The following is a 13,976-nucleotide window of genomic DNA, read 5'->3' on the forward strand; positions in this document are numbered from 1 at the left end:
AAGGCAGTCATGCCTCCTGGCCCACGGTTCTTACCACCCCGAGTAATGGCGTCTGGGGGCTTCGTCTAGGCACGTGTCCGTCAGCGAATGGCCCCTTCTTGTCTGAAAACTTCACCTTCGTTTCACTCTCCGAGAGGACCCCTGTCCGTCCCCTCCTCCGTGCGTGAATCTCTCCCCTCCTTGCAGCCCCAGGCCCACACGCGTGTCCCATGGGATGGACAGCCTTTGCTTGCTAAGCCGCCTGGTTCCGTTGGATCCCTCGTCCTGCCCGAGGGGAACCCAGAGGATGGGGGGGCGTGGGGGGTTTCTTCCCTGCACCCCGCACCATGCAGAGCAGCCAAGCAGCTGGCGGGTGTCTCGAATACATGAGTTCCTCGGGACGCTCTTTCCACCCGAGCGCCTTTTTTACCATAGTGGCACTTAGGCGAACCGAGCACTGCCGTGGGGAGGACTCGTGTGTGACAGCGGGGACCTGGCTGGCGAGGGAGCCGAACGCCCATTTCCACCTGTTGTTTGCTTCGAGTTGACTCAGTCCCGGAGCCAGAGGGGAAGTGAGCGACGTCCAGCCTGCCGCCCCCCGCCCGCCGTGCAACTCCGCACGTTTCCTTTCCTCAGTTTACTGTGGACACAGGAACCACATCGCGTTTTCCTTTTGCCTCCGTCTTCCTGCCGCTTGTCATTGTTGGAGGAGCTTGTGGCGACGGAGGGTCACGCACACTTAGTTTTGGCGTTTACCTTTCCAGACCACCCGAGTCAGGGACCTGGGTCCCGGCAAAAGCGTCGGAGTGACTGAGCGTCACAGCATTCAAATACCGTCTCCCTCAGCGGCGGGGTGGCTTGTGCCAGGCAGCTGTGTGCGTCAGCTCTGCCGAGCTCTCACCCCCTTCTCAGAGGGGTCTGGGCCCCAGCGTGAGTAGGGATCTCCCGACGAGTTGTGGGGTGCTCTTCCAGGGCGTGCCGTGTTCCGTCGCTCACTGGCGGGCGTGGCAGTTGGCTCCCCGCCGTCTCGCCTGTTTCAGAGCTGGATGGAACCAGCCGCCTCCCTGTTTCCTGCCCTGTGGAAGTTTACAGTTTCCCCAAGACTCTGTGCCTTCCTGAGGGACGCAGGTGTGATTTATGCGCTCCTGGTCATCTCTGCTCAGCCAGAGTTCAAGGCCGGCCCCTACCGCACCTTCCATCAGGGGCCAGGCAGAGGCTCCTGGGAAGCACCCGCCGGCTGTCACCCTGCCACAGGGACACGGGAGCCTCTGCACGCCCGCATCTCCCAGGCCGCTGCCCTCTCGGCTCCGTGCTCTCTGGAAACCCCAGCTCTTCTCTCTCTGCCGTGCAGATCTGCTTAGCAGCCTGCAGCCTTCATTCCCGGTATGTGCTGGCTTGGCCAAACCAGAGACCAGCAGCCCGCAGGTTGGGAGGTTGACAGGCACGCTCTCTGCAGGGGCTGTTTCCAGCCCTGTGGCGGGGTCACTTCTGGCAGTGCTGGTGGGGGGGAACCGTGTTTGCTGGGGACTGAAGGAAGACCGCCACGTGCAAAGCATGCACTTCGGTCCACTAGCTATCTCCCCACCAAATATATATATAAATAAATAAATAAATAAATAAATATATATATATAATATGCAGAGTCTCCTGCCCACAAGCGGCCACGAGATATCTTTCGCCTACTTCTCCTCTGAGAGTTTCCTGCCCCCATGGGACAGCCTTGCAAACTCCCCATGGTGTATTCATATGCAAAATCCAGTAAGGAGCTGATCTCATTCCCCTGACCCTGAAGAGCCCCCAGTGCAACATCGTTAGGAGGGCCAAGTCGAGATGGACTTCTAAGATCTCAGGGAAAGAACGAAATGAGAGGTTTCTGAGCCCGCCCGAGAAATCGGTGATTAATGGGATATATTGTGATTGTGATTGTGATATAATATAGATTAGATACATTAAGTAGATCTATTTAACTCTCTCTTCAGCCCCTACTTCCGGTTCTTATTTGTCGTGGCGGTGCTGTGGAGTGAGCCCAAGGCCTTTCCCGCCGAGCCGTAGCCCAGCCCTTGCAGACCTGCTCCAGAAAACCTATCATCCTCCAGGGGCTGAAGTGATAGCACAGCGGGTAGGGCGTTTGCCTTGCACACGACCCGACCCGGGTTTGATTCCCAGCACCCCATATGGTCCCCTGAGCACCACCAGGAGTGATTCCTGAGTGCAGAGCCAGGAGTCAGCCCTGAGCATTGTCGGGTGTGACCCAAAAAGCAAAAAACAAAAACAAAAAAACCTATCATCCTCCAGAAAGTGCGCTTCTCTGTAGGTCCTGAGCCATACTTAGTTGAATTCCAGACCTCACCGAGACACTGTTTTCATTTACAGTGCCGTGGGGTTTTTTTATATATATATACACACACACATATAAAACACACATCTATTTGCGTCCCATCTCTGGTCCAAGGCCTCATGAAAATGATGCTAAGCCGTCCAGACTTGTAGGCACATGGATGAAAAGTTCCTTGCTTTTAAAAATACGATTTCTTTTTATAATCTTTTCCAACTCAGCTGCTCAAATAAGACATCCCGGGGGCAACATGTGCTAAGCACGGGGGGGCCCGGGGGTGGTGTGGGGAGAGAGTGTGTTCGGCGAAGTTGTCCGGGAGCAGCGCACGGCTCACTTGAAGCCCAGCGAGTCGTCATCCAAACACGCACAGATTGCCGCGCTATAAATAGCCTGAACTCCTGTAAACAGCGTCTCCCGCCCGGCTGCTGCTTGGCCGTTGTTCAGATGCCAGGGGCGGCCGGAGCAGCATTCTCGCAGGCTCAAGGGCACCTGTGCCCCGCCCGGGGACGGGTTCTGTGCCAGGTCGGGCCCTCTCGGGAGGCCTGGGGGCCACCACGTGTGCCAGCCTGTGGCCTGTGTGCTGCTCTGCCCCCAGCCCGCCGGGGGGCCCGTCACAGCCTCTGCCCCGGAGCTCACCCGGCCACGGTCCCCGGCGGCTGGCGCGCGCCCTCCGGCCACACGGCTGCCCGCGACGGGCGTTTGCAGGGACACAGACGTTGTTCTTTCACGGCAGAAGCACGCGTGGCTCATTCTCGCTCCCGCCCCCCTTTTATTCCTCGGCGCCATCCAGAGTGGCACCAGTTGCCGGAGCTGCTGCAAGCTGCCCGTGCCAGCCGCCCATCTGCTCTTGCCAGGCGGGCAGGCGGCTGACATTTCCAAAGCCCTTTTGAGGACTTAAGCAAAATGCTGACACCCGAACATCTGAGGACATTCCTTGGTTGATTACTCTATTTCCTTCGGGGGCAAAGGAAAAAAAAAAAGTCTATCTTTTTGAAATTCTGGCTTCAGTTGCCTCCGGCGTCAGTGACTTCTGTCAGAGGCCCACGAGTCTGAGTCCTGAGCCACTTGGCATTTTATTGTTGAGGGGACAATGATAAGGGACGGGAGAAAGAATTGGGTTAAGAATCAGGAAACTTCTCTAAAAACTGAAAACATACAATCTTTTAATGGAAAACTAACTATCAAATGCTTCCTTAGTAGGGCTGTCTTTCTTGGGGGGAAACTCCAACATCAATAGTGAGTTTTGTGTTGAAATATGGAACGTAATCAAGGTAAAGAGAAAATGAAGTGAAATTCATCAGTTATACAGTTGGGGGTGGGGGGCGGGGGCGGGGGGTATACTGGGGATTTTGGTGGTGGAATATGGGCACTGGTGAAGGGATGGTGTTTGAATATTGTATAACTGAGACATAAACCTGAGAACTTTGTAACTTTCCACATGGTGATAAAATAAAAATTAAAAAAAAAAATAATCAGGAAACATGGATTTTTTTTTCTTTTGAGGGGAGGAGGCAAATGAACCTAACTTTCCCTAACTTTAGTTCCTTCATCTGTCAAGGAAGGGTAGGCCTCTCTCTCTCTCTCTCTCCTATTTCCTGGAGTTGATGAGAATGTGTGTGTGACATCACTTTCTGGAGTCCACCAGGCGAGCGCGATAGGAAGGAGCCCGGACTTCTGCGCTGGGGCCCCCACCATTTGGTTGACCTCTCCACTTCGGACTTCTCATCTGTAAAATGGGAGCATCGATGCCTGCCTTGCAGGAAAGATCCAGAGAATGGACACAACGTTTGAGCAGCCCTGGGCAGTGGCAGACAGCAGTTACATGGGACTAATCATTGTTTTTGTTTTTGTGTCTGGGCCACACCTGGCCGTGCTCCGTGCTTACTCCTGGCTCTGCACTCTGGGATTACTCCTGGTGGTACTCAGGGGACCACGCCCTGAGTTGGCCACATGCACGGCAAAGGCCCTACCCGCCCCACCACTCCCTGATCTGAGTAATGCGCTTTACACGTCAGACTCTCTTTAAAACCATCTTATATTGTGAGGGTTTTAAAGCTCTGGCCGTGCTAGAGGGGACCCGTCGGAATCTTTGTGTTTCGGGAATCTGGCCAGTCTGGTGTCACTTACGCCGGACCTGATTGTTTGGGAGCAAATTCTCGGCATTCCACCCCGTCACCAGTGACTTGTGTGTGTCTCTGAGAGAATCAGGACTCCCTTTGAAGTATAACCACACTAACCATTGCATAAATCACAATCTCTTACACTAGCAGACACGATACGTCAACTCAAGTGTTTCGTGTCCAGCCCGTGCCCCAGCCGGAACCACATTCTCCCCGCTGCCCTTCGGGATTCCTCTTTCAACTGTGGCCTGTGGACCCCAGGGTGCAGCGTTTCAGGACCCCCGCCCCCTCGCACACATACTTTCTCCTTCCTTACCCTGTTTTCCAGCTTAGCCACTTACATCAAGACTCGGGCCTTACAGAATCCAGAGATGACCCCAGTGCTTGAGCACAGATGACTGGATAGAGGAACTTCGTATGTTTAATGAGATACTACGTGGCGGTGAGAAAAGTCGAAGCCATGCAATTGCTTCTGTGTGGGTGGGCCTGGAGAGTCTCAGGGCTAGGCAGGAGGAGAGAGAGACACGGCAGGGGGGTTACGGTGCCCAGGGGCAGTAGGAATGGGGAGCCGAGAACTGAACTGTCTTCAGGAGGAAGCTTGCCACTGGGCCGGGTGCAAGGGAACAGGACAGGGAAGGGACCGCTGTGACCGTGGCGGAGGGACACGCCGAGAGGAGGGAAAATGGCGCGTGTGATGCCCTGTCAGTAACGGTACCGTAAACCACAGAGCCTTCAAGCAGAGAAAGAGAGAGGCCAGGGCGGAAACTGGGGACATTGGTGGAGGCAGTGGACACTGGTGACTGGTGTTGGGACATTGTACACCTGAAACTCAACGTGATGAACAACTTTGTGATTCACAGTCAACCAAGTAAAAAGAATTTATTAATTATTATTATTATTATTATTTTTGCTTTTTGGGTCACACCTGGTGATGCTCAGGGGTTACTCCTGGCTCTGCACTCAGGAATTACTCCTGGGTGCTTGGGGGACCCTATGGGATGCCGGGGCTCGAACCCAGGTTGGCCGCCTGCAAGGCAGACGCCCTCCCCGCTGTATTATAGCTCCAGTCTCAAGTGAAAAATATTTTAAAACAAACAAAAGGACTCAGGCTTTCCAGTGTGGTGGCCTTGCGGATCCTGGTGACCGCTGAGCCGGGAGCCCCAGCTTCTGTCTCCCTCCCCAGGGCCGCTCCTTGGGTGCTTCCTAGATCGCCCAGGCGTCCTCTCATGAGACATGGCGCCCGTTCCCCGGCCCTCCCCTCCTGCTGTGACCAGACCCTGCTGAGGGCCAGTGCCCGCTCATTCCTGTCTGCGGGGGCCCATGTGGGGCTGACGTGTATTCTGCAGAAGCTGACTCAGAAAGGGCCAGAGCAATAGCACAGCGGGGAGGGCGTTTGCCTTGCACGTGGCCGACCCAGGTTCGATTCCCAGCATCCCATAGGGTCCCCCGAGCACCACTAGGAGTGCTTCCTGAGTGCAGGAGCCAGGAGTAACCCCTGTGCATCACCGGGTGTGACCCAAAAAAAAAAAAAAGAAGCTGACTGAGAAGAGGGTGCCCGACCCAGAAACTTCTCGTTCCTCCGTGTCTGAGAGTGCCTTTCTTTTGCCTGGTGACCACGACGTCAGACTTCCCACCGTTGCCCCGTAGGCGTCTCCCCATGGAGAGCACTGCTCCGTGGGCTGGGGCACCAGTGTTTCTTTGGGAAAGAAAATTGTCCAGAGAATTGTCGGACTTTATTCCTCGGGACTCCTGAGGGGCCGGGGAGCCTCGCCTGTGTGCGGGGCCGTCCTTCAGCTGCGGGAGACCTTCGCGGGCGCTTAGGTAATTTCCTGTTGTGCTGTTTTCCCTTCGGTTCTTTTTCTGGAATCCCTGTTTCCTTTGGGTACAGCTTCCTGGATTGTTGTTCCACAGCAGCCCATTCTAATCCTATGAATCGGGTTTCTTTTCTTTTTCTCTTTCTCCCTGGTGTTGGGAACAAACCCAGGGCCTCACCTGTGCGGACAGATGCTCTCTCACTGTGGTACCTTTCAGGCCTTCCCCCGAGGGTTTCCAATAAGTTCCTCCTTTTTTTTTTTCTTTTTTTCTTTGCTAGCGATGCTCAGAGGTTACTCCTGGCTCTGCACTGAGGAATTACTCCTGGCGGGGCTCAGGGAACCATATGGGATGCCGGGATAGAACCCGGGTCGGCCGTGTGCAAGGCAAACGCCCTCCCCGCTGTGCAATCGGTCCAGCCCCGCCTTTTCTCATTTTTAAGCCCTTGTCCTGAAATTTGGTTTGCTATTTTGTTTGGGGACCACACCTGGCAGTGTTCAGGGCTTATTCGTGGCCTGCATGCTGCACCAGGCTCTTCTGGTGGGACACAGGGGACCCTACTGGGCACCAGGAGTCAAACCCAAACTGGAGTGAGCTGCATGCGAGGGTCCAGTTTCACCTGCCATCCTGGGCTCTGGTGTCCCAGCTGTTCATGTTGTCAGTTGGCAAGAATTCCAGCCAGTGCACGTGTTGTGGATACAGCATCTTCACTATCTCTCTCAAGACAGGAGTTTTTTTTTTTTTTTCTCCCCTCATCCCCAGTTTTTTTTTTTTTTAAAGCTTCTCATTTGTCCAAATTTGCTCGTCCATTATAAGATCTAATTCCTCTATTTTCCTCTATGTCCTACTGGTTTTTCCTTTAGGTACCCTTTGCTGCTTTTGTGGGCATGAGCCATCTGTGGTCAGCAATGAAAGCCCCTCCTAGGCGGCAGCCTGGTGTCCTCCGGCGTGCGCTTCTAACAGTGCCCTCTCGTCCCCGTGCCCGGGGCGTCTGTGTCTCTCATCACACCCCTACGAACTTCTCTCACCTTTCAGCAGTTGCTTACAGTGAAACCTCTTCTTTCAGAAGGATCTCGCCGCTAAGACAGAAAGGCGGATTTATACTTTGAGAAGATACTGCCCTCCCCGCCCCCCGACACGCACGCATAAAGCTTGCTAACCACAGCCTGGCTCTGCACTCAGGAGTCACTCCTGGCGGTGCTCGGGGAACCATATGGGACGCTGGGGATCGGACCTGGGTCAGCCAAGTACAAGGCAAACGCCCTCCCCGCTGTGCTGTCGCCCCGGCCCCTATTGTCCCTTTTTATGAGGCTGACTACTCCCCACCCCAGTGACACACCTGCCGTGTCTGATTTCAGGACACTGCTTTTAGTGTGGGGACGATTCTTTCTGGAATGTCCCCCAGGAGGTTCCCTGGTTATTTCTGGGAAGTAGCAGGACAGATTCTTTCCTTCCATTCCCTACGTCCCACCCCCCCCCATTATGTAATTTTTACAATAATGATTATCAAGGAAGAAAACACAAAATCCACTTGTGTAGGCCTGGTCAAAGCGCTTCTCGGTTACGTCGTGAGAAGGCCAGGGGCCTTCTGGCTGTGTCCGCAGCCGCTGTCTGGGCTGGGGGGGCGGCGGGAAGGGGCGGGAGTGACTCCTGACACTGCTCATCCCTCCCCAGCTCAACCTCTTACTCCATTAACTCGAGTCTAGAGCGTCCCTGTGAGGCCAGTAGAGATGACCGCCACCCCGACCTCCTGGGGCCCGTGCAGGAACGGAACTGGGCCACCGACGTGCAGCAGAGAGGGGTCTCTGGCATATGCTAGGCGTTCGAGGAGAGGTTTGGCTCTGGTCGCTTATGGATTTCCTTATTCTAATAAGTTTCTCATTGTACAAATCAGACACAGATCTTCCTCGAGTTTCCGTCAGATTCTGGCTGAGGGCGCAGGTCAGCCCGACACATGGGCCCCGGAGGACGGAAGGTCCAGGGGGCAGAGGGCTCACCAGGGGCGCTTGCAGTCGTGCAGCTGGTGCACTTTCTGGTTGTTTGCTCCCCGGGCTCTCTGCAGCTCTCACAGTGCTCCTCGAGCTCTCTGGGGCTAACACAGTGCTCCGTGGGCTCTCTGGGGCTCAGACAATGCTCCCTGAGCTCTCAGGGGGCTCATACAGTGCTCCTTGGTCCTCTGGGGCTCACACAGTGCTTCCCAGGCTCTCACAGTGCTCCTGGGCTCTCTGGGGCTCCCTGGGGCTCTCACAGTGCTCCCCAGGCTCAGGGGCAAACATCACCCAGCTTGAAAGCTGGAGGCTGAGTTCGAGCCCCAGTGCTGCCCACATGCACCGAGCAGTTTCTGCAGCTGCTCCGAGGCCCCGGCACTGTGGTCGGGAGTGTCGGAGTGCCACAGTGAGGTGTGCGAGGGAGCACTGTGAGCCCGCAGTGCTCCCCGAGAGGCTGTGTGTGAGAGAGGAAGCTGGCCTGTCAGGAGCCTGGCTCCACTTCCTGTGGCCCAGGAGGCTTCTGGAACAGAGGTGCAGCCCAGCAGCGGCCCGGCCCCCAGGGCCTCCCTGCTCATAGCCCCCGGTACTGTCCTCCCACCTCCAGCCTCCACGTCTTCCTCTTCCCAGAACTCCGGGTGCCCTGGGCTCCGTGCTCGCGGACAGAGGTAGGAAAGAGCGTCCGTCCGGGGAGGATGGTTGCGAGCGTGTCTCTCCATGGGGCGTCTCGTACCACACAGGGAAACGGGTCCTTCGGTCATGCGCTCCTTCTCCTGGGGGCTGCAGGGCTGGGACCCCTCCTCCCCGGCAGCCCCCATCCGCGGGCAGGGAGGCGTGCAGGGGAGGCGTGCAGGGGGCGATCCTGAGGGCCAGGCCTTTCCTGACTACCCCCGGTGCTTTGGGTCGGCTTTTGTTTGGGGGTCACACTCCGCAGGGCTCAGGGCCCACTCCTGTTCCATGGTCAGGGGTCACCCCTGGCAGATCTCAAGGAAGCAGGGGTGTGGGGATGGAGGCCCCCTACCTGCTGCACTGCCTCGCCACGCCTGCCATTAGGAATGCTGACGGATGAGCTCGGCTCTGTGCCCGCCTCCCGCGCCCCCTGCCCGCCTGCCTAGCCTCCTCCCAGCCGCCTTCCAGGCTTTCCTCCTCCCCTTTCTCGGGAGAAACCCCCTTCCGTTCCCGTCTCACTGCTGTTTTGTTTTCCTAAGCGCAGCTGGTCTCTGAAAGAAACAGAAACGAGGGCCCATTAGGGGAGCAGCTCAGCAAACAGGGGGCGCCGTCTGCCCCCGTCTGCCCCCATCGAAGAGCCAGGCCCTTCCTGGAGCTGTGTGACCCGGGCTCTGCCCCCAGACCGCCTCCCGGGGTCCCCCGGACACCAACTGTACCAGGAAGGAGGCTCGGCTGCCATGCTGTGCCCCTCGCCCTTGTGCTCGGCTGCCCTGGCAGAGGGCCAGGTCCCGTCAGCTCCCGCCCGCTCTGTCCGGTCCTCCCCAGCCCTGCCTGGAAGGCCAGAGTTTCACGTCACAGTCTAGAACCCCGACTGTCAAGGAGGTCGCACAGATCAGTTCAGATCCAACCCGGTGGGGCTGGAGCAATAGCACAGCGGGTAGGGCGTTTGCCTTACACACGGCCGACCCGGGTTCGATTCCCAGCATCCCATAGGGTCCCCCAGAGCACTGCCAGGAGTGATTCCTGAGTGCAGAGCCAGGAGGAACCCCTGAGCATCACCGGGTGTGACACAAAAAGCAGAAAAAAAAACCAACCAGATCTGAACCGGTTCCGCCTGCTGGCGCCCTCAGCCCTGCCCCCGCCGGTGGGGCAGTCTCGGGGGCTCCGGGCTTCACTTCCTGCCAGGCGCCCTCCAGGGTGGGGCCCCGCGCTACCTCCGAGGAGGACGCTGCATTCCTTCTCCATCTAGTCACTGCTGGGGCCTCGTGGTCACCCCTGAGCTTTGCAGGGAGTTCTGGGGGTTCCCCGCAGAGCCACGGGTCCGAGCCGTGCGGGGCGGGAGGAGCCGGCCCCCCTCCCCACAGGCCCCCTCCACACAGGCGTGGCCATGTCCTCGCGCCCCTTCTGCCACATTCACTGTAAAGCTTCTTACAGAAATTGGAAGAGGAAGACACCAGATGGTCATTTCGTTGGTGGGGGAGGCCAGGGTGGCGGGGGCGGGGGTGGGGGGCGCTGGCTTGGGACCCTGCATCGAGCAGGGGGCAGGACCGGCCCAGAGGCTGCCCGCAGGCAGCGCCCACGGCCCTCTTCCGACCTCTCCTGGGCACGCGTCCTGTCTCCCGAATGAAGGACACACTCGCTCGGGGCGCCCGCACGGCCGCCTGCAGCCAGGGCGCTGTGCAGATGTGAGGGGCCAGGGCCTGGCCCCCGGGGGCGGCAGGGGGGGCGGCAGGAAACAGCCGGGCAACCTGGGAAGTCCCTCTGCGACGGTCCTGGCCAGAGGAAGAGGCCCGGAGCCGGGCAGCGGGCGCCCCAGCGGGCTCCCCTGGCCAGCCCATGGGTCGGGAGCCTCTGGCGGCTGAGGCCGTGCTGGGGGGATGCGGGGCGAGCACTCGGGCTGCAGGGCCGGCCCCCCGCGCATTGTCCGGAGGAAACGGAGAGGTGGAAGCGGAGCAAGGGAGCTGAGTGGTTGACATCATCCGGCCGAGCATTGGGTTACAACAAATGGGGACTTTCTTGGCCCGGGACGTGGGAAACACCCACTAGAACCTTGAAGTGCCTTTCATTTGGGAGACACGGGGAGAGGCGGAGGCGGGGAGAGGCCCGGGAGAGTCCTGCCGGCAGGACCACGCTGCCCGCCCGCGCCTGCCTCCCCTGCTACCTGGCTCCTTACCTGACGCCCCTCCTGCACCCCCCCCCCACCGGGGCCGCCGCCCTGGAGGGAGAAACTCTCCACTGGGTAAGTAGCCCCCCTCTCCGCCCGCCCCCCGGGGAAGCCTTGCTCTCTGGAGAGCAGGCTCCGGGCCTGGTGGTCACGCAGCGTCTGTTTTTCTAGGACGGGAGATTGTTGTGCTGAAAATTCCATCCCTGCCCGAGACTTCCTGGGGCCAGCGTTGTCCGGTCCCAGGGTTCCCAGGTCCCCTCCAATGCTGCTGTGAGGCCAGAGACGCAGCACGGCGGGCAGGGAAACGCCTTGCCTGGCACGTGGCCGGCGTGGGTGCAGCCCCCCGCATCTCAGCTGCCCCCCCGAGCCCGCGGGAGCGAGCCCTGGGCCCCGCTGGGTGTGCACAAACCCCCTAAAATCAGATGCCGCTTTCTTTCCCCTAAAGAACCTTGACTCGAGTGCTGTAAACGCAGCTGCTGGCCCCGGCCACGCTAGGGAGACCTCCCAAAGTGGGGGCTTGTAGACCGTGCAGCTGGGCTTCTGATTCCAGAGCCCGCGCAGACGCTTCGAACCCTCCAGAAGGAAATGACTTTGCGAGGCGGACGCCTGCCACCCTGCCCTGGCACCCTCCGGGATGCAGCTGTTTGGAGGCACCGACAGACGCGCCGTGAAGCCGCCCGGGTGTGTGTGGGGGGGCGGCCCTCGTGCCCCGCAGGCGCGTGGCGGACCCCAAGGCAGCAAGGACGGGTGGAAATCTTGAATTCGGGTTTTGTGATCTCTTTTATTGCTTCCTTTTCGAGTCGCTGTTTATGCCGGGAAGATAAACAGAATGTGCAAGCCCAGGGGCTTGTTGCTTGTTGGCGTCTACGCTAAGGAGCCGTTCGGTGCGGGGGGGGGGGGGGGGGGGGGCAGGGACTTGCTGAGACCCGCCCCCCCTCTGCCCCTGGAGCTGAGATCCTCAGCCTCATGGAGATGCTGAAGTGTCCGACCCCCCCCACCCCGTGCTGCCCGGGGCCCCTCCCCTGCGCCCCAGGGAGTGGAAGAGTCAGCAAGGGTGGGGGGGAGACTTCAGCTTTAAGGCTTATCAGGAGGAGGCCCCGGGCCTCTGGCCACTGGCACCCGCTGTCAGCTTGCAGTGGGCTGTGCACGCATCTCTGCGCTGTGGGACGGAGGCCCCGCGGGCCGGAGAGCCCAGGGCTCTGGGCTCCCCCTCGGGCAGCGGCTGACCCGAGACTGTCGCCCCTGGCGCTCCGGCCGTGGCCAGGCTCGGGTTCCTGTGCCTCAGAGCCGTGGGCACCGGGTGGATGGACGTCTCTGAGCACGGGCAGACCCTTGCCCACTGCGCAGGCCCGCCAGTGGCCTGCCCCGCATCCCCCGCCCCCCCCCCCCTCAGCCCTCACCCCAGACACCCTCCCGGCTTGTTCGTGCCTTAGCCCGTCCCGGCCGCCACAGCCACAGGCAGCCAGGCTTCTTCACTGGCCCCCGGGTCTGCCCGAGAGTCCAGCACCGAGGTACAGAGGGAAGGCAGCATAGTCGCCTCCTCCTAGAAGCCCACCATCCTGATGCCTGGTCTGGCAAGAGAGGGAGAAAGAAGGGGGGTGGTCCCGGCGTTCCCGACCGCCCTCGCTGCCCTGGACACTACCTCTGCTGGGCCCGGAAGGGACGGCAGAGCCACCGGACAGGGCGAGGCGAGGCCCAGCTTGGTTGGCGTCCCCATATTCCAGGGACCCTGATTCCAGCAATGGGCGTGCATGGGAGGGTCCTCAGCCCCCTGGGGTGGCCAAGGCTCCGTGTGCACCAGGGCCTCGGCACCCCGGACTGTGGCAGAAGACGCCCCCTGGAGAGCAGGGACCTGGGCTGTGCTCGGGCCCGGGTGGGTGTCTGCACCCCGGGGCCCAGCCGCCCTGAACCCCGGGTGGGGCTCACTTTCGTTTCTCGTTCCGAGCTCTCAGCGTCAGCACAGCAGAGACACCCGCCTGGTCAGCCCCGGGAGCTGGCTGGGGGCCAGGGCGCGGGGAGGACGGGGGGCGCGGCTCCCAGCCTGCTGGCCTGGCTGCCCTGCCTTCCGCAGTGACCGCAGGCCCAGTCACTTTGCAGGGGCCTCAGCCTTCGAATCGCCACAGCCGAGATAGGAGTTAGCGTCTCTCCGTCCGTCCATCTGTCTGCGTGCAAGGGACAGCGCTTCCCCGTAGACGCTACTGCCTTTCCCAGCTGCTTCTGGAATCTTCCTTCCTCCCTCCGTGCCGGGAGGAGGCCTGGGGCTGGCCTGAGGGCGGCGCTCTGCCCCTTGCCCCGGGGGCCTGGCACCCTCAGCCCTGGGCACCCTTGGTGGGCGATGGCTGTCTGAGAAGCTGGCAAAGGTAGCAGGAAGGGCTGTGCCCGGACACCTGGTGGATGTCTGACCGTCCTCCCGGGCCTGCTTCTCCACCGGCCAGGCCTGAAGGGGGCCCTGAGGAGGAGACAGGAGCCCGCTCCGACAAGCCGGTCACTCCGTGCTTGGGACTAGCTGCCCCAGGCTTTGCGGGGTGCGAGGGGCTGAGTCCAGTCTCTCACACCCCAGGCAGGCCCTGGCACCGGGGGTCAAGTCTAGGCTGGGTTTTGTGTCCTCCCCGCCCCCCGCCCCCCGTCAGATGCTGAGGCGGAAGGCGGGGGGCACGGGGCTCCCGACGGCGCTTGCGGGAGATGCTGGTGGCAGGTGGCACTCCCCGGTCACGCCGCCTGCACATCCTCTGGCAGGCCGGTGGTGAGTCCCGAGCCCACTGCCTCCTGGCAGCCCTCCCGGAAGGCCTGGTGGATGGACAGACAGACGGATGGATGGAGGGAGGTGGGGTGCTGCTCCCATAGATGGGGGGACCCCGGGAAGCCTGGCCCATCTTCCAAGAAACGGCCCCTCAGCTCTGTCTCGGGGTGAG

At 60.1% G+C, this 13,976-nt stretch overlaps 1 protein-coding gene across 2 annotated transcripts in view; it reads left to right on the forward strand.

The window, feature by feature from the left end:
* The window catches only part of PKIG (cAMP-dependent protein kinase inhibitor gamma), a 77,739-nt gene that overhangs the window by 43,275 nt on the left and 20,488 nt on the right, over positions 1 to 13,976 (forward strand). The window contains exon 1 of one of the 2 annotated variants that reach the window (XM_055140580.1): positions 11,007 to 11,139. The exons of the other annotated variant lie outside the window; for it this stretch is intronic. The gene's annotated coding sequence lies outside the window, so the exon portion shown is untranslated. Of the gene's footprint in view, positions 1 to 11,006; positions 11,140 to 13,976 lie in introns of those variants that run through there. 2 annotated transcript variants of the gene reach the window in all.

Source organism: Sorex araneus, chromosome 5 (genome assembly GCF_027595985.1).
Source record: "Sorex araneus isolate mSorAra2 chromosome 5, mSorAra2.pri, whole genome shotgun sequence".
In the NCBI taxonomy this organism is placed as follows: Eukaryota; Metazoa; Chordata; class Mammalia; order Eulipotyphla; family Soricidae; genus Sorex; species Sorex araneus.